A 13,616-nucleotide genomic window follows, 5' to 3' on the forward strand; every position below is an offset into this window, starting at 1 on the left:
GGGATTGTCTTGGATCATTGTACTGTTGAGAATAGTTGTCATTCACAGTTCTTCATCAAACAATATTGCTGTCACTGTGCACAGTATTTTCTCTCTCTCTCTCTCTCTTTTTTTGGTGTGTGTGGGGCAGAGGGTTAAGTGACTTGCCCAGGGTCACACAGCTAGTGAGTGTCAAGTGTCTGAGGTTGGATTTGAACTCAGGTACTCCTGACTCCAGGGCCGGTGTCTTATCCATTGCGCCACCTAGCTGCCCCTCACAGTGTTCTCTTGGTTCTGCTCACTTCACTATACATCATACATGTCTTTCCAGGCCTTTCTGAAATCATCCTGTGGGGCATTTATTCTGAACTGCATGGCTGTTGATAGATTGGATGTCTTCCTTTGAGAATTGCATGTTCATATTCTTTGGCCATTTATCAATTAGTAACTTCCATTAAGCCCACCCCTATTCCTGGAGGGGTTAGAAAGTCACATGGATATTAAAAGCCAAAATGATATTAACTGGTGGAATACCCAAAGGATCTGTGATTTGTCATCATAGAAAACAGCTTAGATCTACTCTCCAAAAATGGTAGATCTCAACTCACTCATGGCAATAGCTAAGTTGTAGGAGGTTGCCTGAAGCATAAATTAGGTGACATGCCCAAGGATACATAGCAAGTAAATATAAAACATAGGTTCAAATTTTACCTTTTATATTTACTACCTATGTGACCTTGGTTATGTCACCTAATTTATGCTTCAGGCAACCTCCTACAACTTAGCTATTGCCATGAGTGAGTTGAGATCTACCATTTTTGATTTGAACCTATGTTGTTGTTGTTATCCTGGTTTGACTCAATTCACTCTATCAGTGCCTACAACTCTTCCCGGGTTTCTCTAAGCCCATCCCTTTTTCATTTCTTACATCACATTCAATTATGTTTATATACCATGATTTGTTCAGTCATTCCACAATTGATGGGCACTCTCTTAGTTTTGGTTTGTTGTTATCACAGAAAGAGCTGCTATAAATAAATACGTTTTGTACATGTGGATCCTCTAGCTATATTGTCACTGCAAGGGATCAAGAACCTTTTGCGCAGGTGGCAGCTTTCTCAGTCTCTGGGTACCTCCAGTTGATGCAGGTTCTGCATGTGATACTTCTTTTTTCCCTTTGCATTCAGAGGAATGAAAAATTCGCTCTCTTTTGCGGCTTTGCTTCAGGAGGAAGAAGGCATATTTAACTGTTTGGCTGTAGTCAAGGGTCCTTCTTAAACTGAATGGATGAAGAAGCATTTATTAAGTACATATGAGCCAAGCACCATGCTAAGGGCTGGGAATCCAAATTAGAAGGCAAAGACAGTCTCTGCCCTCAAGGAGATTATATTATAAAGGAGTAGAAAGCTGCAGGAAGGGAATGGTGGAAAAGGAAGGGCACTTTGGTTGGAAAGTTACAGGGACAACTGACTTTTTTTTTTTTTTTGGTGGGGCAATTGGGGTTAAGTAACTTGCCCAGGGTCACACAACTAGTAAGTGTTAAGTGTCTGAGGCCAGATTTGAACTCAGGTCCTCCTGACTCCAAGGCCAGTGCTCTATCCATTGAGCAACCTAGCTGCCCCTGACAACTGACTTCTTATCCTTCTCCATGGTGATGCCTTGGCTGCTCCGGTGGCTCTTCAGTTGGGCAGATCCTGGTTCCTGTTGGGGTTTGGTAGGCTGTTTGTTCTCCTCCTCCCATCATCCAGGTACCTGTCTGGGAATTCGAGTCAGCTATAGCCAAATCAGGGAAAAATCTAGAAATTTTCCTTCCCTTTGACTCTGTGGCCACTATGTTTTCTTTTAAAATTTTAATTAAATTAATTTTTTTTAACTAATAAGAAATTATTTTTTCTTCTTTACACACCTGCCTTTCCCCAGTCTATGAGGGGAAAAGGAAAAATTAAACCCTTTAACAATTATGTATAGTTAAACAAAACTAATTCTTACATTGGTCATGTCCAAAAATGTATGTCTCACTCTGTATATTGAGTTCATCACCTCTTTGTCAGGAGGTGGGTAACATTCTTTATCCTTAGAGCTCTGGTATCATTGTCAGTTATTATATTGATCAGAATTCTTAAGTCTCAAAATTGTTCATTTCTATAGTATTGTTGTTACCATATATATTGTTATCCTGGTTCTCTGGTTCTGCTCACTTCACTCTGTATCAGTTCATATGTCTTCCTGGGTTTCTCTGAAGCCATCCCTTTTGTCATTGCTGATGACAGAATCATATTCTATGACATCCATATAGTATAATTTGTTCAGCCATTCCCCAAATGGTAAATATACCTTTAGTTTCCATTTCTTTGCCACTACAAAAAGAGCTGCTATAAATATTTTTGTGCATATGAGTCCTTTTCCACTTTCACTGATCTCTTTACATATGTCCTGGTAGAGATATATCTGGGTCAAAGGGTAAATACAGTTGAGTGTTTTTTGGGCAGAGTTCCAAAATGCTTTCCAGAATGGCTATGCTAATTCACAATTCCAACAACAGGGTATTAATGTGCCTATTTTCCTACAACCCTTCCCACATTTGTCATTTTCCATTTTTGTTTTTGTCAGCCTTGCCAATTTGATAGATGTGAGATGGAATATTAGAGTTGCTTTAATTTACATTTCTCTAATTATTAGTAGTTTGGAGCATTTGAGTCACATGACTGTTGATGGATTGGATGCATTCCTTTGAAAATTGTATGTTCATATTCTTTGACCATTTATCAATCAGTCAATGGCTCCTATTCTTATACATTTGAATGTGCCTCCTATATACCTTGGAAATGAGACTATCAGAGAAACTTGCTGCAAAGATTTTTTCCCCAGTTACAAAGTATTTTTTGACAACCACTTTTTCTTACTGGAACCCATTTAGACACTAAATCATTTCTGTTTCATTATCATTTAAGTGTTTAATATGTATAAATCTTATTTCTATGGTGGCTCAGTGCTGTGTGAAAATAGCCCGAGGTCAGGGGATGGGTTTGAGTTTCAGCTTGGTAACTTTGCGGTTCTATAACAAGTTTCTTCATTTGTACCACTTAATTTGAAGGGCTGTTGTGAGGATGAAGTGATTTCATGCATGTACAGATATTACTGACACATGGTAAGATGAAACTCATAACTGGACTATGGCTCTTGATGGAATTAAGGGTAGAGTTTGGGACTGAACTCATGATTTCTTTGGTATAAGGAACTCCTAGATGAGGGAACTCCTTCTGTCAATATAGGTTTGAACCTTTCCTGCAACTTAGGGAGCTATCTAGAGCACTTAGAGGTTAAGTAGGGTTTCTCCAGGGTCACATAGCCACTAGATGTCAGAGTTGGGATTTGACCCAAGTTTCCCTGCCTCTGAAGCCAGTTCTCTACCCATTACCCATCATCTCTACCCAAGGTAATTGTCAACTTGAGCCTACATTCCAAGATTTTCAAAATTTGGGAAAAATTAAAAATATTAATGAGCATACATGTGTGTATGTATTATTAAAATATATAATATGTAATATGTGCACATATATTATTATGTACACATCACATGTATTTCTATATTTATATGTATACATAGACACATATATCCACATACACGCATACAGTATGTTTTCAAAAGAAACAGGATAGGGGTGTCTAGGTGGCACAGTGGATAAAGCACCTGCCCTGGATTCAGGAGGACCTGAGTTCAAAATCTGGCCTCAGACACTTGACACTTACTAGCTGTGTGACCCTGGGCAAGTCACTTAACCCCCATTGCCCCGCAAAAAAAAAGAAAAGAAACAGGATAGGTTTAAAAAAAAAGGTGTATGTAGTATGGTAGCATGGTATATTAGAAGGTATACTCACGTGAGAAAATCCAGAAACAAGAAGGGGAAAAGTATAGTGAAGGGCACTTGTGTGAAGATCAGTAGAGCAAGAAACAGAAGTTATGTTGTCATCAGCATAGACTTCAGACAACCCATACAGACAGACAAAAAAACCCAACAAAACCCAACTAGGGACAGTGCGGCCAAGAGGTCAGTGTCATAGTAATAGGGGACTTCAGATTACTCAGCTATTTGCTAGAGATTACTCTGCCAACAGAAAAAGTACTAATAATTTCTTGATTTGCTTTAGGGATAATTTTATCCTTCAAAAGGCAGAAGAAGATTCAATTAGGGGAAATTCTATTTGGATCTTATTCTCACAAACAGCATGGGAATGATTGGTTTGGTGGGAGTGATGGGAGTCTTGGAGGAAGTGACTTCCTTGACTTGGGATAGAGAAAAAGGAAAAATCCAAGCAAATCTGACATGCTCATGTTCTCAGGGCTCTAAATTAAGACTATAAATTTCAGAAAAGGTGCTGACTTACATTGGTAGAGGAAATTCCTCTCAATACCAATGAAATCACAAGTCTGGGACATGCACCCATGCCTCTCTCTGGGAGAGCAGGTGTCAAAGGGACTGAGGGGAAGCTAGGTATTATATCATGGGCTAAAATTTTACAGGGTAAATAAATCAGCCTGTTTGTAATGGGAAACTCTCAAGAATAAAATTGTGAAGACAAATAGGGAAACAATTTCAATGAGGAGGAAAAATGGAATTTATTTGAAAACACCCACGTGGATGTACACAGAACTCACCAACAAACTTAAATCTTTTTTAAAGATAGGAATTGTAGGAGGAAGCAAGGGAAGGAAATAGAGAATGATTATAAAAGGATGGCATGGCTTTCTTAGAAGTAGTGTCAGGAGTTCTAAAATTCAGAATAAGCAGAGACTGGTGAAGAAAACTAAGGATAACAAAATTTTTAAAGAGCTCTATTGGAAGAAAGAGGAGGATCAGAGAAAGTATAGAACAATGGTCAGATAGGACGATGATACCTGACAATAGAGAGGGAAGGGACATTGGACATAGTACCAGAAATATTGTGCAATGACCAAGTATGAATGACTTCGCTATTCTCAGAAGTATAATGATACAAGATAATTCCAATGAACTCCTGATGAAAAATGTGATCCTCATGCAGAGAAAGAACTGATGGAGTCTGAATGCAGATTGAAGGATACTATTTTTCACTCTTTTTTTTTCTTTTGGTCTATGTCATCTTTTACAACATGACTAACATGGAAATATGTTTTTCATGATCACCTATATCAAATTGCTTTCTGCTCTTAGGAGGGAAATGTTGAAGGAGGAAAGGAGAAAATTTGGAATTTAAAATATAAAAAAAGAATGTTAAAAATTGCCTTTACATCTAACTGGGAAAAAGTAAATTAAAAAAAAAAAAGATCTTGGATCGAATCTAATAAAATGAAATTGAGTAGGCTGAAATTCACAGCCTTATACATGAGTTTAAACAATCAGTTTAGTTTCATAAGTACAATGTGAGTGAGGCATGAGTTGTCAGGAAAAGATCTAGAGGTTTCAGTGAATTGAGAGCTCAACATGGGTGAAGCCAAGAAAACAAAGTAATGCAATTTCAGGCTGAGTTAAGAGAGACATCACTTCCAAGAATAATATGGTGATAGCACTATTGTACTCTGCCCCGGTCAGACAACATATGGAGCATTGCATTTAATTTTGGGTGCCATGGATTGAGAGGAACAAGAATAAGCTTAAGGGCATTCAGAGGAGGCCAGACAGGATGGTGAAGGACCTTGAGTTTGGCAGAAGTAAGTAACTTGGAATGTTTTAGCCTCAAGAAAGAAACTGAAGGGTTGACATGATAGTTGTATTTGAAGGGCTACAATGAGGAAGAGGGATTTCATCCCATTTAGTCCCAAAGGGGCAAAAGGTAGAAATTGTAAAGAGAGAAATTTAGGTTTGATAACAACAACAAACTTTCTAACAATCAGAGAAATCCAGGAGTGGAATGGTCTGCCCCTCCTTGGAGATCTTCATGTCGAACCTGGATGATCACTCATTGGGAATGTTAACATGGGTTATGGGTTGAACTAGATGGCTATTCAAGACCCTTCCTACTCCCAAATTCTCCAACTTTGTGTAAAGCACTTAGTTAACTCCAAAGTGTTCTCTAAGCATCAGCTATCATTATTAATAGATTATAATCACTAGAAGGACTGTCTAATGCTTCTTCTTTTGTATCCCCTCGACTATCCTATACACTGTTCTGGGCCCTTTGAAGGTAGTCCATAAATTCTCAGCCAAAGCAGAAAAAGAATCAATGGTGAACATATGTGAAGCCAAGACTAAGCAGCTTTAAGAATCAATAAGAATATAGGGGCAGCTAGATGGCACAGTGGTAAAGCACCGGCCCTGGATTCAGGAGGACCTGAGTTCAAATCCGGTGTAACGATTGGAATAACGCCACCTGCTGGATACTTACTGTAGAAGAGTTCTGCCCATGAAGGGAAGGTCTTTGAGGGCAAGACCAGGAGTCAGGAAGTGACGTGGGCTAGTGGGAGGAGGAAGGAAGAGACTGGCGCTCAGGCTCGCTCTCTTTCCTCTGGACTCTGGCGGAGAAGGGAGCTAGAAATGTGCTCTCCCTTTAATAGATAGGAATCTAGGCCTTTTTCTCTCTCTTTACCAAATTCTTATTCTCCTTAATAAATGCTTAAAAGTCTAACTCTTGCTAAAGCTTATAATTTATTGGCGACCACTCATTAGATATTTTAGACAGTTTAGCTAGAATTTTAGCCTTAACACCGGCCTCAGACACTTAATACTTACTAGCTGTGTGACCCTGGGCAAGTCACTTAACCCCCATTGCCTCACTAAAAAAAAAAAAAAGAATCAATAAGAATATAATAGATACAGAAAGTACTGAGAATAACTACTGTTACTGGCAAAAATGAAAACAAAAACAAAACCCAAACAAAGAAACAAAAAACCCCTTTATATTTATAAAACTTTTTATTTTACTGGCTATCCTAAGTAGCATAGCCGATAAAGTGCTGGCTCTGGAGTCAGGAAGACTCATCTTTGTGAGTTCACATTTGGCCCCAGATACTTACTTGCTGTGTGACCCTGGACAAATCACTTAACCCTATTCGCCTCAGTTTCTTCATCTGTAAAATGAACCAGAGAAGGAAATGGAAAGCCACTCCCCTTATCCTTGCCAAGAAAACTCCAAATGGAGTCAGGAAGAGTTGTACATGACCAAAATGACTGAATAACAACAAGTGCTTAATAAATGCATGGTTATGCATTACATTAGAAGTGAATAGGGAATGGGAAAAACCTGTGAAGTTTTTTGGGGGGGTGGGCGGTGGGGGTGGGATAGGAAATTCCCAGGTGAGAATATTCTCTTTACATTAAATGATTTTCCCCAGGCTCACGTAGCCAGTATAGAGGCAGCTAGCACATTAGACAGATTTTCCTTCCTTCAAAGTTATCTCTTTATCCACTATGCCCAATGTACCTTCTTATAGAGAAATGGATCCTGCCATAATTCATCATGTGGCTGCCACTGAGGCATTAAAGGACTGCATCTAGAGACACAGAAAGACATTTTCTCACAGGAGAACCTCCTTAGCATGATGCTGCTAGGAGATTAGACATCATCCCAGTGAAGGGAAGATACAGTTACAGGGATTGTGTTCTTGGGTCTAATCAGCATCTGAGGTTTTTGTTTTACTGTTCTTGGTAATATTCTCTCCAGTCACCCTTTTGTGCTACGAGGCAGGCCAGTAAGACTGGGCCCTTTCCCCCAGTGGGAGGAGAGAAGATAGGATGACAGAATGATTGATGAGTTCATTAGGTATGGACCCCAACATCAAAGGAATTCTGCTAAATCATGTGTTTGTCTTACTCTGGACTACTCATGATTGATATATTCAAAGGTGGCTGAGGAAAGATTTCAATTTATTCATTCAATAAATTTTTACTAAGTGCAGGAAAAACAGTACAGCAGAACAGAGAAATAAATGCAAAATATGTAAAAAGTGAATACAAGAAAATATTGGAGAAGGATTCTTAAAGGAATCAGGAAAGGTTTCATAGACATAGGAGGCTGCGCTAGAGTTTAGCTCCTTCTGGCTACCTTAGCCCACAGACCCTAATCTCCTTGTTCCCCTCAGAACTAATAGGTCATGTTCCAGGTAGAACTGCTGTCTGGAATTTTCATATATTCTCTGTTATTTCTCAGCTTTAGAATTAATATTGAGGCCCAGGTAAGATGGTTAGTTGCATACATGCTTGACGTCTTTTGACCTCTGATTTAGTTACTGGGTAGTAATCAGTAAGGCAACTAGGTGGCACAGTGGATGGAATCCTGGGTCTGAAGTCAGGAAGTCTTTGTGAGTTCAAATCTGACTTCAGACACTTACAGCTATGTGACCCTGGGCAAGTTGCTTAAGCCTGCTTGCCTCAGTTTCTTCATCTGTAAAATAAGTTGGAGAAAGAAATGGCAAATCGCTCCAGTATCTTTGCCAAGAAAGCCCCAAATGGTGTCACAAAGAGTCAGACATGAATGAAAAATTACTGAACAACAACAAAAATAATCAGTAAACTGAGGTCTGGGTTTCTCTCTGTACCTTGGAAGTCCTGACCCAATGATCACGTTCCTCTTGTTTTTCCAGTTGGCTCAGGTTTTATTTTTCTCTTTTCAAGCACAAAATAATGCTTTTCCATGTAGTAATCTTCCCCTCCCCACAGACCCCACATAGAGGGTGCTTCTTTTTTGTATTCTGCCTCCCCACCAGACTCTACCTTCTAATTATGTCTGGGGACTGGGAGAGAGCTCCAGTGTGTGTGAAGAAAGTTAGTCCTCAGGACTTTGTTCACACAAAGCTTAAGCATAATATTCTTCTGGGTAATTATTTTTTTCTGGGTGACATCTAGTGGGAATTAATTTTTTGGGGTCTCCATTCATTAATAGTGTTACTGAGTTAGAAGGGTCTACAGAGATCACCTGTTCTAAGGCCTTGTCTCACGTTGGATTCCCCTCCACAATATTTCCAAATGGTCATTACATTCTGCTATTAAGACCCTGTGATGTCATTGATCCTCTTGGAAAACGGAGGAAGGACAAGATACTTAGTAATTGGACACCCCTTGTCGTGCCTAGGCACCCTATTTTACTTTGGGGCAGCTTGAATTATCAGTACCTGTTTCTTTACATTGAGTTGAATTCTACTTCTTTGTAATTTTTCTCTCATTACTTGTTCTGTCCTCAGGGATGGTGCTGAATTTTTCTGCCTTAACTAATTTTTTTTAAGCTTGAGAAGCTTGGGGCTGACTTCCATTCTTGTTTCTTCTATGCTCTAGGGGAGGGATTCATAAAAGTTTTTTGTGTGTGTCATAGACCCATTTTGGCAGTCTGGTGAGACTTACAGACCCCTTCTTAGAATAATATTTATTGTTATTATTAGTGCAGTGCCTGACACACAGTAAGTCCTTAATAAATGCTTGTTGACTGACTAAATTCATTAAAAAGAACATTACAAAGGAAACCAACTATATCGAATTAGTTATCAAAATATTAAGATGAAAAAGTCCATGGTCCCAGGTTAAGGACCCTTGCTGTAGGCCCAGTCAGGTGACCCTTGCTACACAGATACTGAACTGTGGCCTACTTGATAAGGCTATGCCTATGACCAAAATAACGGTTATTTAGTGGCATTTTAGGTTGAGACTTGTCTCCACCCACTTGGTAGGGGTTGAAGTGGGAGAGGCTGTAGGGGGTGGGGAAAATGAGTGTTCTGTTTCTTAGTTATACTTTTGTTTCATCCTTTGTCTTAGCTATGACTTGAGAAGCCCAATGAATGCTGGCAGAAAGAAAATGCTGTGAGGGCTAATTCATCTGCCAATATAACCCACTCTTCTGCCAGGGTTTTTTTTTTTTTTCATCTTAAGAGCTTGCCATTCCTTTTCACTTGCCTAAATCACATTTCTGATGTCCTCATTCTACCTTTTGGGTCATGTCTAAATATGATTAAAAATTTATACATGTGCTATAAATACCGAAGAGTGGGTTCAAATATAGTGAGTTGTATGGAAGATTTGAGAGGAGAGAGGTCACATTACTAGGGGATCCAAAAAAGCTTCATGGAAGAGATATGCTGGGCCTTCATTCATTTATTTCATTTAATAAGCACTATCAAGAACTATTACTTCAGTGATAGATTCTAGGGATATAAAAGTTTTTAAAAAACCCATTCCTGCCCTCAAGAAACTTACACTCTATGGGGGTGAAGGTGGATGGGGAAAAACATGACACAGATGAGTAAATATAAAATATATACCAAATGTAGATTTTTTAAATGGGAAAATGGGCCTAGCAACTAGGGAAAAATCAGGAGAGGTCTTATTGAGAAAAAGGCATTTGAGTTGAGATTTGAAGGAATTTAGGGACTCTACAAGAGAGAGGTGAGGAGGGAGTATATTCCAGGTGCGGAAATAGCCTGTGTGAAAGCATTGAGCTGGGCAATAGAACACTGTGGATAGAATAACACCGAGGCCAATTGGGCTGGGATGTAGAACTCCTGAAGGAGAGTCATGTCTGCAGAGGTGGATTGTAGCCACTTGGTCCTGGGGGCTATGGGAGCCCCTATAGTTTCTTTTTTTTCTCCCCTATAGTTTCTTGAGCAAGGGAATTACATGGTCAGACATGTGCTTTAGGAATATCAGTTTGATAGCTGCATAGACAATGGATTTGATAGGGGAAAACAGGGAGACTCATTTGATGTTTGGTCATTTTTCAGTCATGTCCAACTTTTTGTGACCACACTTGGGGTTTTCGTGGCAAAGATACCGGAGTGGTTTGCCATTTCTTTCTCCATATCATTTTAACAGTTGGGGAAACTGAGGCAAACAGGGTTAAGTGACTTGCCCAGGGTTACACAGCTAGTATCTGAGGCCAGATTTGAACTCAGGAAGATAAGTCTCTATCCACTGTATCATCTTGCTGCCCAAGACCCATTTTGAGCAAAAAGTCTAGGTGAGAGGGGAGAAAGACCAAGATTAGAATAGTGTCTGGGTGAATGGAGAAAAGCACCAGGGTGTAAAAGATATTATGGATATAAAATCACTAGGACTTGGCGGTTGTTTATTCAATCAACTGATTCTTCAATAGGATGCGTGGAAAAGTGAAGAGTGACACAGAGCCATCCAATCCCAGTATCTAAAATGATAGTGATCTCAATATAGAAAAGTTAGGAAAAGGGGAGGTTTTGATGAATTTGAACAGATGGGGAGGGAAGGAATCCATTCCAGCCACAGAGGACAATATATGCAAATGGTGGGAAAGGGTAGCTCAAGATTGGCTACGATATATGGTCTGTAAAGGAGAGAAGTACTCGCTAAGGCTGGAATGATGTTGGACGGTTCATCGATGAGCTAAAAGTGGATCTGTACATTTCTCTATCAAATACACTTCGTCAATTTTGTGAAAATGAACACTGAAGTCCAAAGCTCCCATATTATACCTCAAAGAGACTTGCCATGAATCCTCTTATAAATTAAAGAATTCTTTTAAAATAAAAATAACAACAGATTTAAAAAAATTCCTTATTCTGTAGAGCACACTTACACTGTGCCCAGGGGTTCATTTAAGATAGTGGCATCCTATATATTTAACAGACCATTGACTTTTAAAATGTTTTTTTCCCCTGAGAGACCTTCATGCTGTATTTTGTACTTTGTGGCAATGAGACCATAAAAGTGACAGATGGTAAAATAGATACATTCATTTAGGATCAAATATAGGACTGGATATCAGGCAATGTCTGTGAGTTATAGTGGTAAATGGAGCAATCACTTTGCAAAACTGGATTGTGAAGACCTCCATTGCCAGGTCAGAGTGGAGTGTCTACATGGCTTAGGGTCCCACAGGATATAAATCTACTTCTCTGCTTCACTGCAGGTGTGTGAACCTGGTCCCTTCATTGTTATTTCTGGCTCAGGCAGTTCACCATATACCTTAGTCAAAATCAATTTCTTTCTTTCTTTCTTTCTTTCTTTCTTTCTTTCTTTCTTTCTTTCTTTCTTTCTTTCTTTCTTTCTTTCTTTCTTTCTTTCTTTTTTGTTGTTGTTGTTGGTTTTTTGTGAGGCAATTGGGGTAAAATCAATTAATTTCAAAGACAGGGTAAGGTAATGGGAAGAACATTTAATTTGGGGTCACTAAGTAGCTAGGTAATGCAGTGGTTAGGGCATCAGCCCTGGAATCAGGAAGACCTGAGTTCTAATCTGCCTTCACACACTTACAAGCATTTTATTCCTGGGCAAGTCACTTAACCCTCTGTTTCAGTTTCCTCATCTATAAAATGGGGATAATAGGACCTACCTCCCAAGGGTTGTGAGGATCAAATGCTTAGCATAGTGTCTGGAACATAGTGCTATATAATTTCTTCTTCTTCTTCTTCTTCTTCTTCTTCTTCTTCTTCTTCTTCTTCTTCTTCTTCTTCTCCTCCTCCTCCTCCTCCTCCTCCTCCTCCTCCTCATCCTCCTCCTCCTCTTCTTCTTCTTCATGCCTGGGTTCAAGTCCCACCTTTACTAGTTTATAGCTGGCTGACTAAGAGCAAACCTCTTGGTTTCATTGAACCTCAGTTCATCAAATATAAAAATGGTGATAATACATGCTTATTCTCTTTAAAAACTTGTGACTGTGTGATTTGAGTGAGATTAATGGATATAAAGTGGTTTGTTCATCTGTGAAGTGCTGTACACTTGAAAGAGTGAAGTGTATGGTCTCAGCAGATTTAAAGGCTATAACATGGCCTTTGATAATAGGATAATGGATTTTTGGCTGAAGGGAGCTTAGAGGTCTAACCCTTTCATTTTATTGATCTTGGAGGAAGAAGTCCTCTATTTCTCAAAGTAGGACTGTTTTTTGTTTGTTTGTTTGTTTTGCAGGGCAATGAGGGTTAAGTGACTTGCCCAGGATCACATAGCTAGTAAGTGTCAAGTGTCTGAGGCTGGATTTGAACTCAGGTTCTCTTGAATCCAGTGCTTTATCCACTGTGCCACCTAGCTACCCCTAGGACTGGTCTTTAGTGAGAAGATACCAAAAGAGAGCCTGGAATTTGGGGCAGCCATATTTCCCTTAATAATACTATTTTCAGCCACAGAAGGGAGTTCATAGGATCACAGATGGAGAATTAATTGGAAGATACCTCAGACACTATCTAGCCAACCCCTTCTTTTTACAGATGAGGAAACTAAGGGAAATTAAGTGATTTGCCCAGGGCCATAACAGTGCTAAACATCAGGATTGGGATTTGAACCCAGTTCCTTTGATCTAGTGCTCTTTCCATTTTCTACCCAAATGTCTCTTCTAATAACATTCTCTTTTTCTTCCTTATTCCTGATGACAGCTGTAAGGATAGGTTACACCCTGGATCCCATAACCCCATCTTGACCACAAAAGGTGGCTATGAAAACCCTTCTTAGACTTCTCAAAAGGGTCTCTGTTTCCTTTTCTGGGTTGACTCACAAGGCTCTTCTATAGCCTGTCATTTCCTTCATCACCCAGCATCTGGCTATTTTACCTCCAACTTGTATCAGCTCCTCTCACTGAGACTTTTGGAGTTTGGAGAGCCCCCCAGCCCCACTACCTATTTGTCTTTCTCTTTATCATTTTCCTGTGGGGCAGCCAGTCCAGGTTATGAAAATTGCCCAGGGCTGCTTTTCAAAGATCTCTATAAGAGAAGTGGTTAGCTA

Source organism: Dromiciops gliroides, chromosome 1 (assembly GCF_019393635.1).
Source record: "Dromiciops gliroides isolate mDroGli1 chromosome 1, mDroGli1.pri, whole genome shotgun sequence".
In the NCBI taxonomy this organism is placed as follows: domain Eukaryota; kingdom Metazoa; phylum Chordata; class Mammalia; order Microbiotheria; family Microbiotheriidae; genus Dromiciops; species Dromiciops gliroides.